Raw genomic sequence first — 10,123 nt, 5'->3', positions numbered from 1 at the left:
CGCATTTAATGTATTTCATTAACTTAAGACACTTTCAAACACTAAAATATGATACACATTTTGTTACTAATACTTTTACAATGACAACAATGGTTTACAATTCGAAATTGACATATTTGACCTAGATACCGCAACGTTCATGTTGGCTGTTCTAACTTCAAAACCCCTCCCTCTGAAAAAACACGTTTCATCTATCCTGTTAAAAGGCATGTATATAATAATTTCATTGAAACATATGATCTGACGATAAAATAGAAAATAAAGTATAGGTAAATTATAACTATTGTACTGAAATGACAAAATTGTTTCATATTTATGATAAAATGGATTGACCCTAGCAGGGAATCGAACCCCATTCTCCTATCAAAAAATAGGCGTAATTACCAATATACCACTAAGGTTTCCAATCCATTTTACAAATGCAACAAGATTGTCACTCAGTATTAATTTTAATCATCATGTAATACAGCATTTGAAATCGTCAGATGCACCAGAATTTTGAATAAAATAGTTCAGCATATGAAATTTTCATTCTAGAAAATATTTTTTGGCGAAATTTAGTTGTGAAAGTAGCCCAGTTTTAGCTGTACAAGGAGTTCCTATTGGAAATTGCATTGTATATATCAACAAAAATAATCACGAATATAATGCCTACCCATGTTAAAACTCCAATAAAGTATAGCTGGCATCAATCATTTCTTAAATATAGGTTGACTTTTTGTTGATATATACAATGCAATTTCCAATAGGAACTCCTTGTACAGCTAAAACTGGGCTACTCTCACAACTAAATTTCGCCAAAAAATATTTTCTAGAATGAAAATTTCATATGCTGAACTATTTTATTCAAAATTCTATAGGGTTGTTCGTCATATTTTCAACATGTGTATGCCTTGAACTTTTACGAGTTCAAATTTATACTTTTATTATGTACTACATTTCCCTTCATTTAGGGTCTTTCTCAATATTTAATTTAGCAGCTATCCATTTGTATTAATACTTGTAAGCTACTAACATTCCCAAGTTATGTCTCAACGGAAACAAGTAGGTAAACAAAACAAAAGATCTGCCTTAAAAAAAGGTTATTTTGTGAAACAACTGTATCAACAACGCGTCATTCAGAGGTTATCACTATATATTTAACACAATGCTTTCGTGTCAGGATTGACATGTGTTGTAGTTATTTAAACAAGTTAGTTTATAGTAATCAACTTATCTTTTAATCTTCAAAACAGCAATGGCCAAAAGAGATATACTATAATAAAGAGTAAAGCCAGAATGGAACACGCAGAATTACAATTGTTTGTTCTCGTCATAATGGTTTGAGACCAGGGGGGATGAATTAAGACAATATAATGACTTTGTACTGATTTGTTAGCATTATAAATAAGCATAACATGAGAGTATTTTTATTTCATAATTCAATGAATATATTACATAAAATTGGAGTATTTGTAATTTTTCTTAATAAAATCAACGGTACCAATTTTGTTGCACCAGATGCGCATTTCGACAATACATGTCTCTTCAGTGATGCTCGTGGCCAAAATATTTGAAATCCAAAGCTTATATAAAAGATGAAGAGCTATAATCCAAAAGGTCCAAAAAGTATAGCCAAATTCGTGAAAGGAATCAGAGCTTTGCATGAGGGAGATACATTCCTTAATTTATAATAATTTTTAATATTGTGTAACAGCAAATTTTAATAACACAAAAAATCCGTATTTTCATGCCAGTACCGAAGTACTGGCTACTGGGCTGGTGATACCCTCGGGGACTAATAGTCCACCAGCAACTTGAACTGCATCGTGCAATAAATTGCAATTATGGCAATTACAATTTTTGCTGTATCCTGTTTAGCCAGTAATACATGAGAACAAATTAAAATGCTTATCGATATCTTTATATTAATAGCTATGACGAATATGTTTTAGTTATTCAAATGATATGATTGCACTATGATAGCAATCAATTGTAAAAACAGCACATGACAGTTGCATTTAAACGCATTATCTATTATCATTTTATGTTATTGGCCTAGCGTACTTAAACATTAGGCATAATTATAATAATGTTGTGTTATAATCGTTTACAGTTACTAATATACCATGTGACATGAATGCCAATGAAACTACTATTTGTCCTAGATGAAATTTTGAGAATGAAAACTACTATAATGCAACAATGGACACAAATCGGTCTGCATAATTCGTTAACTACCATGACACAATTTACAGGTTTTACTTTGTTTGTAGTACTATATGGCCATTACAAATAATGACAAACTAAAATACAAGTACCTTGTCTAAGGGACAAAAAAACTCTGATTCAAACAAAATAGTATCTGAAACTTCCATTATCGGAATGCTTGATTCAAGATTGGCTACATATGTGTTACGTTTCGAGGACGTTTTTTTTTTGGTTACAAACCATCGGCATTACAATGAGTACCAACTGTGCTCCTTGTCTTGCTGATTTGTTCCCTTATTCATATGAGATTGTTTTTCTGCTGGATATTCTTAGGAGGAAAAAAAGAAGATGGCAGTATTATTTAACCTCACTTTCTGCTATATAGATAAGCTCACTAAACAAAGATACAGATAAAATGTTACTCACATCTTGACTTACGTTTAAAAAGTAACCAATTATTGCCAGTTGAAAACAAAACGACAAAAGATATAATTACATTTTCCTAATGTTGAATTTTCCATTTCGATATTCTAATGCTTGTATTTACTATTATGATTTCCTTGGTAGATGGTTGTTGTTGTACACGAGGAAGCTAGTATGCCAAGTGTTTCAATTGGGGCAGTTGTAATCAACACCATCACATGGTGGTTTGATGTTATTGAATATCTGTTAAACTGATGACAACGGATATGTTAAAATTGTCATAAATATAATCCCGTCCCCTTTCGACAAATCATTGTGTTTGTACTGTGATGATTAACACGACGGATGCAACATGTGGAGCAAGATCTGTTAACCCTTTCGGAGCACCTGAGATCGTTCCCAGTTGTTGGCGGGGTTCGCGTTGCTCAGTCTTTAATGAGTTCTTTGTTTGTTCTGCATTTTTGTTAGTCTGTTGGTCTTTTTTCTAGACATAGCGTTTTCAATTAATTTTCGACTTATCAGTTTGAGTGTCATTTTGATATCTTTCAGCATTCTTTCATAAAACATGTATCAGAAAATTGGTCAAAGTCAACACAAGGCGGATGTGAGCTCATGTGCTGGATAAGGACAAGGTTTTCAACAATAAACTTTATAAGTCAAACTAGTTTTGATAAAACGTGAACTTTAAACCAAAAACAAAACAATTATCTGGTTAACTAATTTAAAAAATCCAGGCCATCGCTTAACATATTTAGCTGAATGTATAGGTCACGGTATCATTTTTAAAAGTGAGATGAAATGTTACCGTAATATTGTGACAATAATTAAGTCTCTTTGGTATCTTTCACCTCTTTGTATTCTTTAAACTGAAATTTATCTTGTTGATTTAACGTCCTAGTCCACTGAGTGATCCTACAATACAAGGTCTTCAAGAAATACTCTTCATTCGCAATAAAATTGGGAGCAGATGTCATTTATTTCTTTTACTGAGACTACTTGGTTACCGTTACGATTGCCTATGATTGACGATTTTGGCTTATCTGTTTAAATTTTGATGGAAAGGTTTAAAAAGTGGGCGGGTGGTTTAATTATTTTGATGTGTTTCCATATTGAAGGATTCAAGCGTACCTGGAAAGTTATTCGGGAAAAAAGTGTCGTGCACATTGAAAATATTGAACCAGAGAGAATTATGCACATTATGACATATCTTTTTTGAATGTTCTGTGTTGCTTCTCGTATGCTTACTCTGTTTCCTCCAAATAAAACAAAGTACATGTATTGCGAATTGAAAAAGTCATATTTTGTATTAAAAAAATGGTATATTATAACGTGAGGTCTTATCGTTAAATATAATGTTTACATTATAGCTGACTGAAAATAAACATTTATACTTGCTTCAATACTGCTTATACATCTATCTATTTTACTTAACACTAACTCTAATAAAATAGGTAGAACGCATATAATGTATATCATGCAAGATAGTATGACGAAAACTGTAGTATTGGATGCGTGTAGAATCTGTATAAAATGTATTTGTCAAAAAGATAAACAAATTTAAAGAACAGCTTTTTATTGGGGGAAAGGGGGGGGGCATTTGTTGGTGAGTGTTAGTTCATTTAGCTTTTATTTCTGAAGACATCATATCTTCTCGTGCAATTTATACTTCCTGGTAGAATAAAGGAAATATTTTTTATTATTTTATACAAAAAATACATGCATCAAAATGTATAAATTTAATGCCGTAAATTGAAATATTATTTTTTAAACAAACAGGTGTCCATACAATCTGTCAAACTCTGAACCGTCCCATGTTAACAAAATTCATCTCTACACTTAAAGAACAAAATTAAGATTGCAGCCAATTCTCCAACCAAAGAAAAACATTTCGAAAAGGTTACAGAGCTATATTTAGGAATAAAAAATAAACATTTGGAAAAGGAAACAAACTTTTGAGATTTAAATAAAAACAGTTAGAAAAGGTTTAAGATCTATATATGGGATAGACAAGTGAAAATTAGAATTTATTTTTCAATCTTAACCTCTCCATATTTTTTTCACGATGTATCCTATATGGGTGGATGAAAATGTCCATCCAGTTTATCCAGTTCATCCAGTTCATAACCATATCATCTCCTGTGTGACACAATTTAATGTTTACATGCGTGTCAATTTTGTTTCCGTTTCCTATTGTCATATTACGTCTCAATTGTTTCTGTCTAAGTTATTCTCTATATAGACTCATTATCGATCATGTAAGTAGCAGTCTCAGTTTTATTTACATACATATATTAGTGAACATCTTGAACGCCACTTCATATGTACTTGAACATTTCAAATGCGCTAAGAACCTAAATGGGAGATTCAACATACATTCGGAGGGGGGAATAAAAGAATATTAAAAGGTTATACAAATCGTACGTCTGACTATATCAGATCTCTTTAAAATCTTCAGGTAGAAGCTATCTGTTTGCAAACGACATTTTTAACACAAATTATTCACACAGCTAGTTAACTCTATGCTACAACATTCTTTTTGGTCGGAGAATGGTATTGATAATATTAAATAACTGTTAAATATTTAATGGTATGACACATTCCCCATTTCCTTTCTCAATTTTATGTCTTAACTGAGCCTCAAGTTGTGCCTAATAATCCGCAGATATAGTTAACATTTTTTTTTAAACATACAATTTCCGTTTAAGTGAGATAAAAAAAAAAATTAATAGACCATAATTACTACCCTTCCTCTACTTCCTGGTTTAGAACATATCATTAAATGTAGTTTGATTTTGACTAGAAATGTAAATGAAAATTGGACGTTTACAAAAAGACATTTCTAGTAAGTACATTATGTTACATCCTTTTCAAAGCAAAATATTTTGCAGATCGCTTTTTCTCCATAGGCATAAAAGAGGGTAATAATATACATGTACGAATATTTCATGTTGATTCCTTAGTATACAAAATGCATTATCTGCCGATATTGTTACTAGTCTTAGTACTTTTATTTATATACCGAAAGTAGAGCTTCGAAAAAAAAAACTATCAGAATACTGATTTTCCGTATTTTTGTTAATTTCCAAGGGCCTTGGAGTCCCTTGGAGATCGGATTATTCAACATTGATCAGCAACACTCGAATTTTAAGCGTAGCAAAATGTATTCGACTCCTATCCTTATTGATAACAGTTCTGTCTAGATACTCCGACTGCCACCTCGAAAAAAAAAGCTTTTAGACTGCGTACCCGTCCACTTATTTGTTAAATATAAATCATTTATATTTCCAAGATTTTATACTTTTCTAACTACCAACAAGACTTTATCAACTCACAACTAGACTTTCGTAACTCGCAACTCGACTTTTATGACACGGAACTCGACTTTTGTAACTCTCAGCTCGACTTACTTTATTTGCAACTGGATATCATTTTTTTAGAAACCATCGAATTGTGCCTGTCAATCTATTTCTATACACTAGTCAACCTTCCCTACCTTATCTGAAGAAAAACTACAGGTTTAATTATATATTTTTTTAAATCATGTTTGGCCGTGATACAATTTGAACAAATTTATTTGGTGAGACATGTTTCTATAAATTACATATGTGACTGACTATTGATAAGGGGGACTCCGAAAGGTGTGACAAATAAGCCGCTTAATTTGAACATGTTGAAAGTTTCATGTTTTACTTTTGAAATATCTCTACCTATGTCCAATGCCAACCGACCCAACCCTTCTGTTTCTTTAAAACATTTCATCGTATAAGTGCAAAATGTACTATACAAATATCTCAACATGGTTTACAATTATTGTGATATGTATAGTAGTGTGGTGATTAATAGAAAACAATCGCGTTTATATTGAAATGAAAGGTTACATTAAGTATAAAGTAGTTAGTGTATTTCATACACAAAACATTCCCATGCGTTAAATTCATTGAACAAGTCATTTTCCTTAAAGCAAGTTATTTTACGTCTAGTACAGTAACTAGAGTATACAAGTGTGTAATACGATGACTAATACAGGTGACCATTTAAAAGCTTCATTTCATTTATTTACATCTTAATTCACATTTACATCCCAAAGTAAGCAGTGAATAGAGAAAATGAGATGCTATCGACAATAAAAAAAAAAGACTTAAAACTACACGTATATAAAAAGAGAAAAAAGTATTTTTACACCCTTCCCCCTTTTTATGGTTAAGGTAGGAAAGGGGAGGCTCATGTTCACCTAGTTCTGGCACCTTTATAATTATTTAAAACTGTTATTTTTTATGGTGTAAACATTTTTTCTGCGAGATTTTCTGAAAGTATTTTGTTTCAATTCGTAATTGTAAAGTAGCTATTGTTTCACCTAAAACACAATGTACTGAGATAATTATACTGTAACAAATGTATTCATGACTGGTTAAAGGTATAACATAGTATTATATTAAACTTGAAATTGACGTATAGCTCGGAAAATGGACAAATGTACTTCCTAGTTCTATTGTATACTTACTGTGAAAGTATTCCTGATGTAAGGTACGTTTTCTTTTGTTAAAATATCACTTGTTTTTTTTTTGTCTTCACGCAATATATGCAAGTAGTCATACTACACATACAAAATGAGTATAAAGCATGTTATTATTTCTATAGTATGAATACATTTGATAAAATTATTTGCATTTGATTTAAAACATATTTATGTATAGATCGAGGATTGTGATACAAGTACTTTCTTATATTAATCTCTTTTCCCTTTGCTGGTGCGAGCGCTGCCTTAAGCTTGTAGTCTGTTCTTTTTCGAAATTTACAAGAGTGTTTTTTATGTGCAATAATACGACTTATATATGACGCCGGCCTCCGGGTGCAGGATTGTTTTAAATCCTTTGGTGACCCTAGCCTGTTGTCTGATCTTTTGTCGGGTTGTTGTCTCTTTGCACATTCCGCATTTTCATTCTCAATTTTAAGTCGACGTAAAAGTTCAATTTAGGGACGACATCAAAAGTTCAATGAAGGATAAAAAACTTAATTCACATAGTTTTTTCACTGACCCCCCACCCCCCTCTTAACTTAATTTGGGAAAAATTGATTGACCCATATGGATATATGTAAAAATCAATGTCGGATAACCAAATCTTGCAGCCGTTCAACCCCCCACCCCCAAACTATTTGAATTAAGTTTTTTATCTTACATTGATCTTTTGATGTCGTCCCTTACAATGAATCATATCCAAATAATATATCTCTCATTCAAGGAAAATATTTATGTTTAGACATATATGTACATGCAATTAATTATTCTTCGGAGCATTAAATTGTAATTATAAAATTTTATCATGTGATTTTTTTATGACTTTGCATATTACGTTACAGTCCGTTTATTAGTTATATTTTCTAAACTTTGTCCATTCCTTTTTAAGAAACCAATGGGCCAAAATATCATGTTACACTAATCATCAAATAATTTCCTGTTCGTAATGTCCTTTTGGAGTATAAGGGGTGAAAATGTAAATGTCACCAAAAAAAAAAAAAGACGGGTCAATGAACGATATTTCAAAAGGTTATATAGTATAATGATTTAAATCCTAATTGAGAAACTTAGTAACCCGTTAAAAGTTTCATATCCGAGATACTAGGAATAACGACTTGATGACGATTGAAAAGGGGAACAGTTTAGAAAAAAATTGCCGATCACTTTTCTGATATCAGAAAACAGATTGATTTGGAAAATAGATCCTTTGCAACAATTGCATGTTTTTTTCTCAAAATCGGGGACACGACGTCGTGAATAGGTTTATATTAATGTCATATTGGATCGTGATGTAAAATTATCAGAAAGTTTTGTATAAAATAAGCTATTTATTAAGTCAAATTGGACTGCAAAGTTTTAGATATTAAAAACTTCTGTCCCAAAACCATGACAGGAAAACTAAAAATAAGAAGAACTGTATAAAGATTTAAAAAAATCAATGTAAATTGTTTATAACTTGAAGGATATATTGAAACGGATAGAAAAACAAAGTGTATCAAAAGATATTTACGATAAGATAATTTACAATATTTAAGTATCTCATAAATTTACAAAGCCGTTTTGTATCAATATTTGGACAAGCTATTGAAAATAAGAATACATACCATATAATAATGTCAAAACCAAACGAGGGCCCTCCGTGACCGATTGTTCTACGTAGTCAAACTACTGTATCAGTAGTAATAGTCTGCTAATCTTTACACTAGCATTGTGAGTTCATTTCCCGAACATTACAGGTGCGTTCGACTACAATCTTAATTACATGTAACCATGATGTCAGTTTTCTACCGAGGTTCGTTGGTTCTCTCGGGGCACTCTGACTTCCTCCGCCAATAAAAAAAAACTGACCACCGCGAAAAAAGCAAATAGTACCAAAAGTGGCGATTAATAGAGAACAAGTTGAATGTTGTCAGATTGAAAGTGCTATGGTATATTTTTTCTACATAGATGTTACCACTAAATCATTTTTGTTTAGAGTAATCAAATTTAATCCTTAAGGTTTATGTACCCTTCTGTAGTCGTTTTTGTACGAACTTTTCAAACTTCAATTGTATCAAAACTACAGATATAATGAATAATAGAGATAGGCCATTTTGTACATATTTTTTACTGTTCCATTGCATTAAATAGAAAAAGAGGACTTTGTGGCAAATAAATCAAGATTTTTATAGAAAATCCACAGCCTTTATCCTTGTACTCTCATATTTGGCAATTTGATGACTGATAGATATAGGATTATTGTATGCAGTGCTAGCATTGATTTCCTTAAAACAAGTTTATAAATGTAGTTATTGGAAGTACACCTTTTAGGGTGCGCTCGACTTTAGTGACTCAGCACGAGGTGTTTTGGAATTTACAGGTTACTTAGAACTTTTTGTAAAAAATAAACACTAGCACATCATAGAAAATCAAGTGAGTAATTTATGTTTTAAATTTTATAACAAAAATCTCTGTATTAAAGGCTGTGGATTTTCTATAAAAATCTTGATTTATTTGCCACAAAATCCTCTTTTTCTATCAAATGCAATGAAACAGTAAAAAATAATGCTTTGCATCAAGTTTCCCCTTGGAACATGTACTAAATGGCCTATCTCTATTATTTATTATTTCTTTAGTTTTGATACAATTGAGGTTTGAAAAATTCGTACAAAAATGACTACAGAAGGGTACATAAACCTTAAATTTTTCTGAAGAGAAGAAGATTCTTACCAATTTATGTTATAGATAATGCATATTTTAAGGTTTTTCTTGTCGTAGAACACACCGAGGGTTTTCAGGATTGATCAAATGTAAGACCGACCGGAGGGAGGTCTTTCATTGAACAATCCTGACACCCTGAGGTGTGTTCTACGACAAGAAAAACCTTAAAATATGCACTATCTGACTTATATACCGTAAAAAAAATTATTAATTTTATAAAGATTTGTAAAATTTAGTATCCTATTTTACCGACAACACTAAAGTGGGATATTCCTTTCTAATGCGTTCGGGTTT

The sequence above is a fragment of the Mytilus galloprovincialis genome, chromosome 1, assembly GCF_965363235.1.
Source record: "Mytilus galloprovincialis chromosome 1, xbMytGall1.hap1.1, whole genome shotgun sequence".
Lineage (NCBI taxonomy): Eukaryota > Metazoa > Mollusca > Bivalvia > Mytilida > Mytilidae > Mytilus > Mytilus galloprovincialis.
The sequence above is the reverse complement of the archived record's forward strand: the minus strand, read 5'-3'. Positions refer to the sequence as shown.